This window comes from Ursus arctos, unplaced genomic scaffold, assembly GCF_023065955.2.
Source record: "Ursus arctos isolate Adak ecotype North America unplaced genomic scaffold, UrsArc2.0 scaffold_31, whole genome shotgun sequence".
NCBI lineage: Eukaryota > Metazoa > Chordata > Mammalia > Carnivora > Ursidae > Ursus > Ursus arctos.
Window position 1 is genome coordinate 6,383,653 of NW_026622997.1, and position 16,616 is coordinate 6,400,268.

Genomic DNA, 16,616 nt, shown 5'->3' on the forward strand with positions numbered 1-16,616 from the left:
AAGAAAGTAGTTACTGTGCTGGCTGGGGTGATTGATCCTAGCTAATATAGACTCTGATATTTGGCTTCAGCCATTGGGTAAAAACTGTTGTCATTTACCATAGAAGACACAAGACTAGATAGAAGTAAGAATGGAATTAAGAATTCTCTCTTGGGGCTTGCCCTACGGAAGCCTGCGAGGGAGGGTGGTGACTGCTGCCTGGTCCCGTTGTCCCAATGCCCAGCACTAGCACAAGGCACAAGAGTTAGGAGAAGCCTCGGGAGATCATGGATGCCTTGGAAGATTATACTGAAGAAAGATATGGAGTATCTTCAATGATACAATCACAAGAAAAACCAGATCAAGTTTTGGTCCAGGTTAGTGACTTGACAGTACACAAAGCTGATGAACTTGTTTGGGTGAGTGCAAGGATTCATACAAGTAGAGCTAAAGGGAAGCAGTGTGTCTTCGTCCTATGTCAGCAACAGTTTAATGTCCAGGCACTTTTGGTGGTGGGAGACCGTGCAAGCAAGCAGATGGTTAAATTTGCTGCCAACATTAACAAAGACAGCACCATAGATGTAGAAGGTGTAGTGAGAAAAGCGAATCAGGAAATTGGAAGCTATACACAGCAAGACATAGAGTTGCATGTTCAAAAGATTTATGTGATCAGTTTGACTGAAGCCCTCCTGCCCCTGCAGCTGGATGATGCCATTGGTCCTGAGGGAGAAGGAGAAGAGGAAGGAAGAGCTACTATTAACCAGGATACAAGATTAGACAACAGAGTCATTGATCTTAGGACATCAACTGGTCAGGCAGTCTTCCGTCCCCAGTCTGGCATCTGCCATCTTTTCCAAGAAATTTTAATTAATAAGGGTTTTGTGGAGATCCAAACTCCTAAAATGATCTCAACTGCCAGTGAAGGAGAAGCCAATATATTTACTGTGTCAAATTTTTAAAATAATGCATACCTGGCCCACTCCCCACAGCTGTACAAGCAAATGTGTATTTGTGCTGATTTTGAGAAGGTTTTCCATATTGGACCAGTATTCAGAACTGAAGACTTGAATACTCACAGACATCTAACTGAATTTGTTGGTTTGGACATTGAAATGCTTTTAATTACCATTACCATGAAGTTGTGGAAGAAATTGCTGACACCTTAGTACAAATATTCAAAGGACTCCAAGAAAGGCTTCAAACTGAAACTCAGACAGTGAATAAACAATTCCCGTGTAAGCTATTCAAATTTTTGGAGTCAACTTTAAGACCTGAGTATTGTGAAGCATTGGCTATGCTTAGGGAAGCTGGAATTGAAATGGGAGATGAAGAAGATCTGAGTACACCAAATGAAAAACTTGTGTTGTTTGGTAAAGGAAAAATATGATACAGACTTTTATATTCTTGATAAATATCCATTGGCTGTAAGGCCTTTCTATACCATGCCTGACCCAAGAAATCCTAAACAGTCCAACTTTTATGATATGTTCATGAGAGGAGAAGAAATACAATCAGGAATTCAAAGAATACATGATCCTCAGCCCCTATCAGAGCAAGCTTTAGATCTTGGAATTGATTTGGAGAAAATGAAGGCATACATTGATTCCTTCCACATTGGAGCCCTCCTCATGCCAGCAGAGGCATTAGGTTGGAATGAGTGACGATGCCTTTTTTTGGGGGATTGTACAATGTTCTTGAGAACTCAGTGTTCCCTGGTGATCCCAAACAACTCACTCCTTAAAGAAAGCCGTGCTCTTTAAATTCTTTCCAGTAACCTACTGTTGATCAGGCTATCCCTTAGCTACTTAAAATATGCAGTGGAATAAATGTCTTATCTAGAGTGCCATGATTACTTTGGATTAATTCACCATAGGTTACTTTAAAAAAGATTTTTATAACTTTGGGCATGCTTTAGTAGGAAATGGTTGAACATTCTAATGAAAAATTCATATGGTTATGTTAAAAATTCATATCGCATTACTACAATAAATGTTAACAATTTTAAACAGTTAAAAAAAATTCTCTTTTGGACATGTTACAACCCAGAAGAAATATCAAGTGTGGATGTGTGTTTGGAGTCCACAGAGGAGATCAAGCTTCTAGATTCAGTTCTGCAAGTCACTGACATACCAATGATTTTGAAAGCCATGGGACTGGATGGGATCATGTAAGGAGAGCAAGATAGTGAAGATGACCCAGGACTAAGCCCCAGGACTCCAACATTCTGAGATCGAGGAAAGGAAGAGAAGGAACCAGGGAAAGATAAAGAAGCAGCAGGTATTATTGTAGGAAGAAAATGAAAGAAGTGTGGGACATAGAAGTTGCAAAGGGAGAGAATTTTAGAAAGCAAAACTGTCACCCAAACATGGATTCAGATAAGGAAAGAGAAGTGACCTGTAACTGGAGGACAAATTGGAAAACATTGCACACCTTGACAGGTGCGGGCTCAGCAGAACAGTGGAGGCAGAAGATGAATTGGAGTGAATTAGTTATTTCTTGCTGTGTAACACATTGCCACAAATTGATCAGCTTAAAACAATGCATATTTATTATCTCACAGCTTCCATGGGTCAGGAGTCTGGGCACAGGCTGGCTGAGTTTTCTGCCCAGGGTCTCACCAAGCTGCATTCAGGTGTCAGCCAGGGCTGTAACCTCATCCAGAGCTTCGCTCCTCTTCCAAGCTCAGTGCTTGTAGGTAGAATTGCATTCCTTGCAAACAGTAGGTCTGAGACTCAGTACCTAGAGGCTGCCCTCTGTTCCCTACAATGTTGCCTTCTCACAACATGGACTTTGCTTCTTATAGGCCAGCAGAATATTCTGGGTTTGAATCTCTGACTTTAGGAAAGGCCCAGTCCTCCTTTACAGACTGCTCCTTTTGGCTCAGCCCCACCCTGAATAATCTTACCCTTTAATTAATTCAAAATCAATTGATTAATGACCCAATCAGAGGAGTGAAATCCCACCATATTCATTCTCACTTATACTCACAGGAAGGAACTATGAGCATGTGTCACCAGGGGGGTGGAATTTTGCAGGGCCATATTAGAACTCTGCCTAGGACAAAGAAGGATTGAGAGGTTTGGAAAACACTGATTTAATAAACTGATGATACCTCTGTTCCATCCTGATTACCTTACCAAACACCTAACCCTCCTTATTGCTGATCTCTAGAACAACCCCAGGGGGCAAGTCATGTTATTAGTCCCATTTTACAAATGAGGAAATTGGGATTCAGAGGATTTAATGACTTCCCAAGGTCATGCTACTGTAAGAGCACCAGGGTTCAAATTAGATCCACCCTCCACCAAAGTTTCCTTGTATGGTGTTGCCTTTTTGAAGACAGTTATTAATAAGCATTAAATGAAGTAAGTCTATGGCCAGGGCTCTTCAGGAATACAGTCATTCGTGTGATCTGCCAATTTCAAATGCTGGCCTCAACTTTGCTCCACCCTCCTTCTTTGGTCCACTCTCCATCCTTCATGGCTGTACCTTTCAGTTCTCCAACTTCTGCCACGTCTCTGGGATCAGCCTCTCTTTGTCACCTCTCCACTAGCATGGTTTACTATGCTCTCTCTCATACATGGATTACTATGACAGACATGAAAAGGTCTCCCTGGCCTCCAGGTCCTTTTAAAATGCAGCTGGACCAAAGAATCTTCTCTGGATACCATTTGGATTCCCTTTCCATCCTATCCAACATGCTTGCTCTGCTTGCCTCCAGAGCTACCAGTCCTTCCTGCCTGGCTGCTCTGGGGCATGTTTTATGCCTCAACCACCCACAGCCTTTGACCAGGAACCACTCCAGAACCTGAATTGTTAGTTGACCAGACAAACTAAGGGGAGCTAAATCATTCTGAGAGCGCTAGAGGCGGAATCTGTAAATGCTTGCTCAAGCTTCCAGGGCCAACGTAAGTCCAGATCTGAACCCCCTGCTCCCCCATCATGGTTCCATTCTGAGACTGTATTGAGATGCCCTCTGTTCTTTCCTCCTCCTCCCCATGAAGCCCTTTTATTTGAACCAGCTCAAGGGGGAATAAATACCTACTCCACGTTTCCCAACACCCAGAAAGAGGACTCATGCTTAATTGTCAGCTCAAAACTAAATGTCTCTTGATAGCGTAAGGGGAAATGAGGGTATTGTTTAGTGGGTACAGAGTTTCAGTATGGGAAGATAAAAAAAGTCCTGGAGATGGACGGTAGTAATGGTTTCACAACAACATGAACGTACTTAATGCACTGAACTGCACACTTAAAAATAGTTAAAATGATAAATTTTATGTTATGTATATTTTACCACAGTTTATCAATAAATAAACAAATAAATAAATGTTCATTCTTGCTTTCTACATCTTTTCTCAACCAGCCCCTTCCTATCCTGTGCCATCCCTTACCACTTGCTCATAGTGACCCTCTTGTTGCTGGCCTCCCCTCTGAACTTATGGGCCTCCAAGCCTTTTCCTCTGCTCTTCCATCCACCTTGAAGCCAGACACATTCTACTTTAATTACTAACATATTCTTTAAGGCTCAGTTTAAGACATTTATTCCATGACACCTTCCTAAACTGTTTCACCTTGAAAAGTGACTTTCCCTTACTTAGAATTAATTACCTTAGCCTTCGTGCAGACTCTCTTTTACACTAACACAAACTTGCTTCTGTCTCATCTTGGATATGCACGTTCCACACATATCTGTGTGTGCCTGAAAACACTACAGTAAGAGTGTAAGCTTGCTGAGGGCAAGGATTTACTCCTGAATAATCTGCCAATTCCCACTCACTGAAGGTTTGCATATGGCTCACTCTGGGGAAACCCAAAAAAACATGGCTATGGTCTCAGTGCTCAAGGAACCTTTTAACAAAATTATTGTGATACAATATACAAAACAAAATTTGCCCTTTTAGTCATTTTAAGTGTACATTTCTGTGGCATTAAGTATTTCACCGCCATCTCCAGAACTTATTCGTCTTCCCAAACTGAAACTCTACACCTATCAAGCAAAAATTCTGCATCCCTTCTTCCTCATTCTATTTTCTGTCTCTATGAGTTTGACTAAGTACCTTATATAAGTAGAGTCATACAATACTTGTCCTTTGTGACTGGCTTATTTCATTTAGCATAATGTCTTCAAGGTTCATCCATGTTGTAGCATGTGTCAGAATTTTCTTTCTTTTAAAGGGCAAATAATGTCCCAATGTATGGAAATACATTTCATTTTCCATTCTTTCTACTTTTTCTGATTGTGAGTAATGCTGCTACAAATATGTACAAATATCTGTTAGAGTCCCTGCTTTCAATTCTTAGAAGTAGAATTGCTGGATCATATGTTAATACTACAATTAGTTTTTTGAGATCAAGAATCCTCTAAGTACCCAAGGAGACAGAACCAGCATGTATGAAACCTTCAAGACTAAATAGCAGAAAGAACTTTCTAATTGGTCCCAGAACCTGGTAGCCATGCAAACCTTGATTCTACCACAGGGGTGACCTTGAGCACATACCTTAAACAGGAACCCATCAATACAAGTTCAGTCTATATAAAATATTCTTTTTTCCATTCCAAGATTCATATTGCCCTCACATTTCAGCATCTCTAAAATCAGCATGTGTTGTATTTGGTGGTATACCATATTTTAATGGGAACATTTTTTTCCCTATAGAGGGACATAAAAGAACAGTGATTCTTCTTACAAATGGTGGATCCTTAGGCTCCAAATACAGCACCAGGTAGATGAAAACAGATAGTATCCTAAGCATGGATAACTTTCCCTTTCCTTCATTAGGTTGTACAGTAATGACTGTACAAATGTAACCAAAGGTCAAGAAAAGAAAGACCATGAAGGGTTTGATCCACTAGGGAGGTTTTCTTGGACGAGAAAGTATTTGAACTTAACCATTCAGGATGGATAACTCATGATAAACTAAGGATAGAGGGGAAAGCATTTGATAGAGGAGAGCCTAGCAGATCAAAGGCAAGGAGATAAGAACGATTAAATCCTAATTAAGCATGGGTAGGAGAAAGGAATATTTTCATGGGTATTAGCTTAATCAAATTTCTGAAGTGAGATAAATGAAATAAGTCAAAGAAAGACAAATACTGTAAGATCTCTCTAATACGTCGAATTAAAAAAAAAAGATGAAAATGAGCTCATAGATACCAAGACTAGATTGGTGACAGGTGCAGGTGGGTGAAATGGATGAAGGGGATCAAAAGTTACGAACTTCCAGTTATAAAGTAAATAAGTCACAGGATGTAATGTACAGAATGTAACTATAATTAATAATACTGTGCTACATCTTTGAAAGTTGCTAAGAGAGTAGATTTAAAAGTCCTCATCACAAGAAAAATAAATTTGCAAATGTACAGCAGCTGATGTTAACCAGACTTTTGTGGCGATCATTTCACAATAAAACAAAATTTCTTTTCTTTTCTTTTCTTTTCTTTTCTTTTCTTTTCTTTTCTTTTTTTTCTTTTTTCTTTTCCTTTCTTTTCTTTTCTTTTCTTTTTTCTTTTCTTTTCTTTCTTTTCTTTTCTTTTCTTTTCTTTTCTTTTCTTTTCTTTCTTTTTTTCTTTTTTTACAGAGAGAGAGCTGGGGGAGAATGGCGGAGGGAGAGGGAGAGAATCTTAAGCACGCTACACTCTCAGCCTGGAGCCCGGCGTGGGACTTGATCTCATGATCCTGAGATCATGACCTGAGTGAAATCAAGAATCAGACACTTAACCAACTGATCCACCCAGGTGCCCCCAACAAAATTTTTGAAAAAAAAAAAAGAGAAAGAAAAAAGAAATCAACAGTAAATAAACAAATAATTCAATTAGAAAATAGCAAAGATTTGAACAGACATTTCACCAAAGAAGATATATAGATGTATATAGATGACAAATAAGTACATGAAAAGTTGCTCAACATTATTAGTCATTAGGGAAATGAAAAATAAAACCACAATGAGGTATCTGAGATAATACTATACACTAATTAAAACAGCTTAAATTTAAAAAAATAATGAAAATACCAAATACCAGCAAGGAGGTGGAGATACTGGCTCTCTCAGACATTTCTGCTGGAAATGTAGAATGGTGAAGCCTCTCTGGATAACAGCTTTGCACTTTCTTATCAAATAAAACATACAGTTACCATAGGGGGCAGCAACTGCCCTCATCAGCCTTTATCCCAGAACAATGAAAACATGTCCACACACAAACCTGCACACAAATGTTCAGAGTAACCTTATCTGTGATGACCAAACCTGCAAACAGCCCAAAGGTCCTTGGAAGCATGAATGGCTAGACTAAAGTACATCTGTACGCTGGGACACTATTCGGCAATAAAAAGGAATGCTTGAATCAATCACATAGGCTTTATGCTGAATGAAAAAAGCCAATCTTAGAAGATTACATTACATACTGCATGATTCCATTTATATAACCTTAAGGGGATGACCAAAGTGTAGAGATATAAATATATATATAGTGGTTTCTAGGGAACAGGGTTGGGGAGGGTATGCAGGTAATATGACAATAAAGAGGTAGGGTGAGAGAGTTGCTTTGTGGGGATAAAACAGTTCAGAATGTGCTTATGGTAGTGGTTACATGAATTTATACATGACATAAAAATGCAGAGAATTATATATATACACACACACACACGAACATACATAAGTGGGTACAGGTAAAAACTGGTGACATCTGCTTAAGATCTCTAGTCTAGTTAACCATATGATGTCATTTTCCTGGCTTTGTTGTCACACTACAGTCATGCAAGATGTTTCTATTGGGGGAAGATAAGAGAAGAGTACTAGGACTCTGTATGATTTTTGCAAATTTCTGTGAGGCTATAATTATTTCAAGATAAAGTTTTCTCTTTTTAAAGATTTTATTTCTAAGTAATCTCTACACTCTACACAGCCTTATGATCAAGAGTCACATGCTTTACTGACTGAGCCAGCCAGCATCCCCAAAATAAAAATTTTTGAAAAAAATTTTGAAAAATCTAGAAGCTAATTACCAGATAATCAAGACTCTCTAAAGTATACCAAGATCCTTTGAGTCAAGGACTATCTCATGAAGAAGTGATATCTTCCCGGAAACTCCAGAGAAAAGATTGCTCTTCATGTAAGCTTTATCAGTTTCTGCTGAAGCAATGCCTTCTGCATTGGTCCAAAGTCTTCCCACTGGAAGTAGGAACTTCCTACCTACCAATCCTAGTATTGGTAAGAGTCATTGACAATAGGCCTTGAGAGGCTAGAAGAAGAGAAAGGGAGGACCTGGAGATGTATGGATGGGGATGTGACTGTGTAAGTGTAATGTGTGTGTGCGTGTGTGTGTGTGTGTGTGCGTGTTCATGCATGAATATGTGGAGGTTATGGGGGAGGGAGTTGCTGAGAAAGAAGTTACCAGTTACTTATTTTCCTCAGAGTTGGCTCCAGGTAGACAATGGCTGGACTGATCCAAGATTACAAATTCAGTCCCTTGGGGCTGACTTAGTTTTTTTGCAAAGCTATGAATGTTCTCTTACCCCACTGGATCCAAAGGGTCCTGGGAATAGAACTAGAGCGGATCCACACTAGTCCTTTGATAACCCACAGTATAGGTGTGTGATCTACTATCACAGGGGAACATTCCCGGTGAGATGGAAAATTGGACTTCTGAGTCATATAGGACTAGACTTGAATTCCAACCTTAATGCTCACTAGCTGTGGGCCAGGAGCACTTGATTTAACTTCTCTGGGCCAGAGCATTACACTAGTCAAGATCAGTTCATATTTTTTTAACATTTTCTATGTGTAAAGCACTACGCAAAACACTCACCTACCTCATAATTTTCCTTTAAGATTTTATTTATTTATTTGACAGAGAGTGAGAGAGCACAAGCAGGGGGAGCAGCAGAGGGAGAGGAGAAGCAGGGAACAAACACAATGTGGGCTTCGATCTCAGGACCCTGGGATCATGCCCTGAGCCGAAGGCAGACACTTAACCAACTTAGCCACTCAGGCAGCCCCTCATAACTTTCTTGAATAATTTAAATGAGGTTATAAATCTTAAATTGCCTGGCAGAATACACATATCAAGAAAGCAATGGATAAACTCTGCACTTAAATATTATCTCTAATATTGCAGTAACCAAGATGAAAAAGGAAGCATACTTCTCATTTGAGATTGGTACAATCTCTGAAAATATGCTGATTTTCAAATGGTGAAACAAGCTCAACTAACACCTAGAGTCATTAAGTGTGCTCTGCCCTGGACATTAGTCATGATCCCTGAAAATTTCAGCACAAAGAATCCATGTGTTTGCTGGCGCATGTATTGAAGTTGGATTTTTCCTTAAGATACTCAAAAGAGTAAGTGGTTCCCTTAGTGTTAGCAACTTAGAAAACACAGAGCTATTTCCTTTCATCTAACTATGCAGTGATGTATCAGCCAAAGTAAATACAAAGAATATAGTTAAATAAAAATGCAAGGAACATCAATGAGATGTAGACTTGAAATAAGTCAAATTACTTAAGTAAAGTTTTGGCTGAGTTGTGGAGTAAAATGCCAAATAAGATCTGATGCTGATTCATGATCTATGACATAGGAGAAGGGCTGATTTGGAGGAATTTTGTAACAGATGGCTGCTAATTTAGGACTTTAATCCTCCTCAGACTTGGTAAATATGAATCCAGGGTATGCTGACTTCTGCATGCTAATGTTTTGTCCTTGCTTTTAGCCTGGAGGCTGGGGTGTGCCTTCAAACACCCCCTTGAGGGTGGTGGTGTGTTGGTGAAGGTGATGGTTATGGTGATGGTGATGATAATAGTGATGGTGATGGTGGTGGTGATAGTGACATACATGTGTTTGTGTATTAGTTATTACCAGCACCTTAGACTGAGACAAACGACATGCTTAACTCTCATTAAAAAGGATCCCAATAGACAACTACAAAATACCAACTTAAACAGATGAAATTCAGAGATTTTCAAGAAGGTCTTCTCCTTCAAATGTTCTATCCCTTCCCCTACCTCTTTCATCTTCCCTGGAGCTCAATGAAATCTTTGAATTTCCAAGTTTAATTTTGCATTATAGTTTTTATGAAACCCAACATATGTTTTCAAAGGCCATTTGCAGCCACCTTGACTTGGGCTTGACTGTTTCTCCATCTGGAGGGAAATAAGATAAATGCATAATTACATAAGGACCCCCATTTTCCACTTTGCCCCATGTCACTTTATTCTGTGGAGGTACAGACATGGTCTTTTGGGAGAACATTTGAAATCAAATACATCTGTTTGAATTCATTTTGCACGTAGAAGTTCCAAGCCCTAAGTAAAATGGAAAAACTAATTTTTTGTGGTTTTGAAAGCAAGTAAAATGGCCCAAATCACTTATGTTTCTTAATCCCTAGTGTGACCACTAGGTTGCCGATGTTCCATGGGAGTCTTTTCCAAATCAGTTACTTCCATAATTCGGTTTTTTAATCTTCTTCCTCAGTTTTTCCTTCAGCATAGTTGTTGGGTCTCAAATGTCTGGATACATTTTAAATATCTGATCCCAACTAAATCTATTGGCAAGTACCTGCTCCCAATTTGTTTTTTAAGTTACATTTTAGACCCTTTAGCCTAAAGAGAAAACACCTGGAAAGCCAGCAAGTCTTAGAAATTCATTGAGAGAGAGAGAGAGAGAGAGAGAGAGAGAGAGAGAGAGAGAATTCATTGAGAAGCTTAAAAAGTAATTCAAATGAGCTCTTTTCCTAAGCTGAGGTTTAATTAACCAATGTTAATTCTCAAAAAAAAAAAAAACACAAAAAACAAACTCATTCCAACGGTCCAGAGTGCAAGTACACTGAGGTTTACATACTAAATGCTTGAAAGAAGCTTTACACTACAACTGCTTTTCCCTCTCACTTTTAGGAAAGACAAAACAGACAAACAAGCAAAAACCCAGGGGAAAATTATGTAATTGCTGGGATTTTATAAGGGGAATTAGGAAGGAAAAAAATACATTTTTAGGGAATTTTCTAGCATCCATACACAATAAGCACAATCTCGTGTACCTTCTACTGTTTTATTCACAGGGCTTTATAAAGAGAGCTGCTGCTCAGAACAAGAACCACCAAGGAATCACAAAAATCTTCAAACATGAAACAAAAGTCTACTGATGCGTAGCAAATCAATCTTCATCGATTCATTTAATATATGACTCTTGAATGACTCCTATGTTCCAGGCCAAGGGCTAGGTGCTCAGGATAGAGATGTCGTTTTTTGTGGGTTTTTTTGTTTTTTTGTGGGGCTGGTTCGGCATACTGCCAGGCTCTTGTCTTCTCTCTGGTCTAGTCCTGAGATAATTACTGAACAGCTCTATTTTGGTACTGCAAACTCAGGCTGTTTTAAATTGAAATCATTACCTCCTAAAATACCCTTCTTCTTTTGTCTTGCAAGTAACAAAAATGCGTTAAAAAGTAGTTTAAGAAAAATGGGTTATCCTAAGGATACAAAGGAAATCTTGTAAAACCCAAGGACAAGAAGCATAGTTGAGCCCCATGAAGAACAAGCACCTGGAAATGGAAAACATCTAAAACCAGGGCAGTCCTGCCCTTTTCCATTTTTCTCTCTGGCAACCCATAGTTCTCTTGTCCCTGCTTCTTCTTTTAATTTCTCTGTCTCTCCCTTTCTCTTCCTCTTTGTCTGTCTGTCTCTCTCTTCCATCTTTCTTTGTTTCTCAATGCAAAAGAATAGCTGCTACTCCTTTCCCAAAATGTTGTGTTCTCCCAGTTCAAGTTCTAACTGAGGCTATTCAGTGACTCCAGTTTTGACTCGATATTTTGGAGAGAAAAATCCTATTGAATAGCTCAGTTATGAAGCTAAATATATGCATACTTATGTAGGATAGATAGATGGATAGATGATAGATAGGTAGATAGATAGATAGATAGATAGATAGATAGATAGATGTAGGAGATATGTATATATCTCTTTATAGGACACATATGATATATATTTATATATAGATCACATATCTATATCTATCTATATATCTATATCTATATCTATATCTATCTATATCTATCTATATCTATCTATCTAACCTAGGGCACCATTTTCCAGACCCGATAGTATACTGGTTGAAACACTTACTATTTGTATGCTCCTGATCAAATCACTTACCTCCCTGTGTTTTACTTTCTTTGTCTATAAAATAGTACAATAACAGTGTATATCACATAAAATTGCTATGAGAATTAAATGAGATGATGCATATGAGAAATTAGTCACAGTCTGAGCACAGAATATGCCATAACAAAATGTTATTTGTCGCTATTATTCTAAGATTATTTTGAGTCAATTGTTTGGCAGTTGCCTGAACACATTTTCAAGGAAACATTATACATGGTTGTTGGATTCCCTGTTCTGGATATCCAGTCAAAGCTTTAAAACTCAAGTACTCTCAGGTCCCACCAGCCCATTAAAAATTATGCTTCATTATATCAATATTTTATCTAGCTCAATGTTCCATCTGTGTAACTGCATAATGATATAGCCCAACACATTCTCTTTAAATTCTCCTCTAGTTTATTTTTATAGAAGATTCCAGATATTTCAAATGTAGTCACCAACATCCCTCTTCTGCTTGTTGAGTCAAGTTCCTGATTTGATGGCTATACACTGTAAATCTATCTGTGGTCATAAGAAAGAATCTTGTCATTACACTTCTATGGACACATACACTCATGAAGAACACTTCTGTCTTATCAAGGATGACATCTGTTTATGTCCCCACATTACCAATGTTTACCCCATTCCAGATGTAAAATGGTTCTGACATCCCCTCAGCGCTTACTGCTTCAGAGCCACATGGGTTTTCACACATACATGGAGAGAACTTACATAATGATTATGGTACAAGCTTTAGAATCAGATTGTCCATTAAGACCCCCTGCCATCACAAACTAGTTGTGTGACACTGATCCTCATAGAGACGTGATTAAGATTAAATAAGGTAATGTATCTAAAGCCTTGAAAATTTCTAGCTTCTAGAAATGACAAAATAGTTTATACTAGACTAACTCTGCCAACATCAATTATAAATTTTGAACAAAAGATAGAATATAACCATTTGGAGCCACTGGAGAAGAAACAAAAGAAGCAGAAACTGGAGAAGAGTCACCTCTTAAAAAAAAAAAAAGACAAGATGAGATCCACATTTATCCAATTTTTTCCCTGTGGGCACTCCTTCACAGTCTACATGAGGAGTAGAGCTCAAGCAAAGGCCACAGTCTTATTGTGCTAAAAAGCCAGAGATCGTAGTTTGAAACTGCCACAGTGGCTAAAAATTAAGGGGGGACAAAATCCCATAAAAGAAAGATTCACATGGGGGATTAATTACCTGTCAGAGTAGAACTCTAAATTTTTACAAGAATATAATCCAATCTAGAATGTCTATACCATGTCATTCACAGTGTCCAATACACAATCAAAATTACTAGACATTAAAAGAAGTAGGAAAATATAATCCATAGTCAAGAGAAAAAGAAGTCAATGAAGCAGATTCACAAATGTCCTAAAGTTAGCAAATAATAGATACGTGAAAAAATTTGCGGAAAAAGTTGGATATACAGATGAAGAGTTAGATGATTTGGGAAGAGAAACAGAAATTCTAAAATAATCAACCTCCCAGAATTGAAAATTGAATATCTGAAAAAATTTTTAAAGATTTTATTTATTAATTTGACAGAGAGAGACAGCCAGCGAGAGAGGGAACACAAGCAGGGGGAGTGGGAGAGGAAGAAGCAGTCTCCTAGCAGAGGAGCCTGATGTGGGGCTCGATCCCAGAATGCTGGGATCACGCCCTGAGCTGAAGGCAGACACTTAAGGACTGCATCACCCAGGCGCCCCTAAATATCTGAAAATTTTAAGAAATATTCACAATGCAGACTATTTCAAGATCAATGACGTGTTTTGTTTTGTTTTTTGGTTTTTTTTAGATTTTATTTATTTATTTGGCAGAGAAAGACAGCGAGAGAGGGAACACAAGCAAGGGGAGTGTGAGAGGGAGAAGCAGGTTTCCCGCTGAGCAGAGAGCCCAATGAGGAGCTCGATCCCAGCTGGGATCATGACCTGAGCCAAAGGCAGACACTTAATGGCTGAGCCACCCAGGCGCCCCAAGATCAATGACTTTGAAGACAAATCATTTCAATAGAAATTATCCAAACTGAAGAACTAGAAATGTGATCTAAAAACAACAAGAACAACAAACCACTGAACAGAGCCAAAATGACATTTGAGGTTGTATCAAGAAATCTAGCCTATGTATAATTGGAGTTCCAGAAGGAGAAAAAAAAGAAAATGGGACAGAAAAGGTATTTGAAAAGATGTTAGCCAAATGTTTTCCAAATTTGATTAAGAATATCAATCACTATGTAAAGATGAGCGTGTCCTAAGTGGGATAAATTCAAACAAATCACACCTGAGCACCTCATTGTCAAATTGTCAAAAACTAATGATAAAGAAAAAAAAATCATAAGACAGACAGAGAAAAAAAGAAATAATTGGTGATCAACAGAAAGTGGAAAGTGGTATCTTTAAAGTGCTGAAAGAAAAATGTAAATTCTAAAAGTATATGCCCATGAAAACATGTTTAAACACGAAGGTAAAATAAAAACATTTTCAGATTTTAAAAAGCTGAATTTTTCCAGCAAAGTACGAGAGTATAGAAAATGCTTACTAAAGGAAGTTTATTTAGCTGAGGAGAAATGATACAAGATAGAAATCTGTATCTATAGGAAGGAATTAGAACATGTGAAATCATAAATATGTGCATAAATAAAAAAGACGATCTTTTCTCTTAAATTTTCTAAATCGTAATTGATTATAAAGCAAAAAATAATAACAAAGTTTTGTGGGGGTTATAACATATATGGCAGTAAAATATATGACAATAATAGCACAAAAAGATTAAGTGAGATTATTCTGTTATATGGTTCTTCTTATTTAATACTTGAAGTAGTATATATTATTTGAAACTAGACTGTGAAAAGTTAAAAATCCATATTATAATCCATAAGTAACCAAAAAATATAGAGCTACAAAGCTAATAAAGGAGATAGAACAAAATACTAAAAAATACTCAACTCAAAGGGGGAAAAAAGAGGAACAGAAAAAAACACAGGAGATAAATAGAAAACAAATAGTAACATGGTAGAATTAAACCCAACCATATCAATACTTTTATTAAATGAACTATGCATCCCGATTAAAAAGCATTGATTATCACACAGGATAAGAATCAAGTACTGGCATGCAGGTGGCTCAGTCCGTTAAGCGTCTGACATCAGCTCAGTTCATGATCTCAGGATCCTGGGATCAAGCCCCATATCAGGCACTGTGCTCAGTAAGGAGTCTGCCTATCCCTCTCCCTCGGCCCTCCTCCCCACCTCACCCCCACTCATGTGCGCACGCTCTCTCTCACTTTCTCTCATAAATAAATAAAATCTTTTAAAAAATTATGGTGACTAACATAACATAATAAAAAAATAAATTTAAAAAATTAAATTAAAATTTAAAAAAAGAAGCAAGCACCAATTACATGCTCATTATAAGGGACACATTTTATATATAAGGACACATTTGAACATAAAATGTTGGAAAAGATACACTATGCAAATAAGGAAGCTGATGTGGTTATATTAATATCAGACAATGTAGATGTCAAGTGGAGAAGCATTACTGGAAATATAGAGGAGTATTATCATTATAAACGAATTATTCATCAAGACAAAAAAATCCTCCTGAGCATCTAATAATAGATTCTCAACATACTTGAAGCAAAAATAATAGAGATAAAGAGAAAAATGTTGGGCACTTTAACTCCACTCTCTCAGTAATTTACAGAACAAGTTAAACAAAAATGTGAATAGGGATATAGACGACTTTAATAATACTATTAGTCACCCTCATTTAATTGTAGTGTTTTATATAAAATGCTATATCTGATAATACACATTTTTAAAAATGCAAATGAAACATTCACCTAAATAGACCATATCCCATAAAACAAGTTGCAATAAATTTTAAAAGATTGACATCATAGAGACTTACGTTAGAAAATAAGAACAATATGATATCTAGAAAATCCCAAATACTTAGAAAGTAACCAACGCTATTTCTAAATAATCTATACATCCATAAAGAAACCACAAGAGAATTAAGTTGAATGATAATTAAAACACAAGATATCGACATTTGTGTAAAGTAGATGGCTCCTATTCACCAGTTCTTCATACCCTGTAGAGGACACCGTGGTTGCTTCCCCAACATCTACCACCATTCTCTTAATAAATACTTGATTTTCCTGTTATCTCACCTCATGCATCCGAGGATTTTGTATAAAACTGGTTCCCATGAGAGTCCAGAGATGGGGCATAAAGTTTACAATATGTTAATTAACACATTCCCATCTTTGGTCAAGATAATAGTTTAGACAAGGACATGACTCAATCTGGGCCAACAGGTAAAAATAAATTCAATTTAAAATGACACAAATGATAAGGAAACTTGCTATATCTCACACTAATAGGTCTAGCTGTAATTCAATTCCAGAGTTGGTTAATTCAACAACTCAATGATATTGTCAAGGACACAATTGTCTTTCAATTTTTGTTTTT

General features: G+C 37.5%; 1 pseudogene; it reads left to right on the top strand.

The window, feature by feature from the left end:
* Positions 1-215: 215 nt before the first annotated feature.
* LOC113264188 (aspartate--tRNA ligase, cytoplasmic-like) lies at positions 216-1,720 on the top strand (annotated as a pseudogene).
* Positions 1,721-16,616: the final 14,896 nt, after the last annotated feature.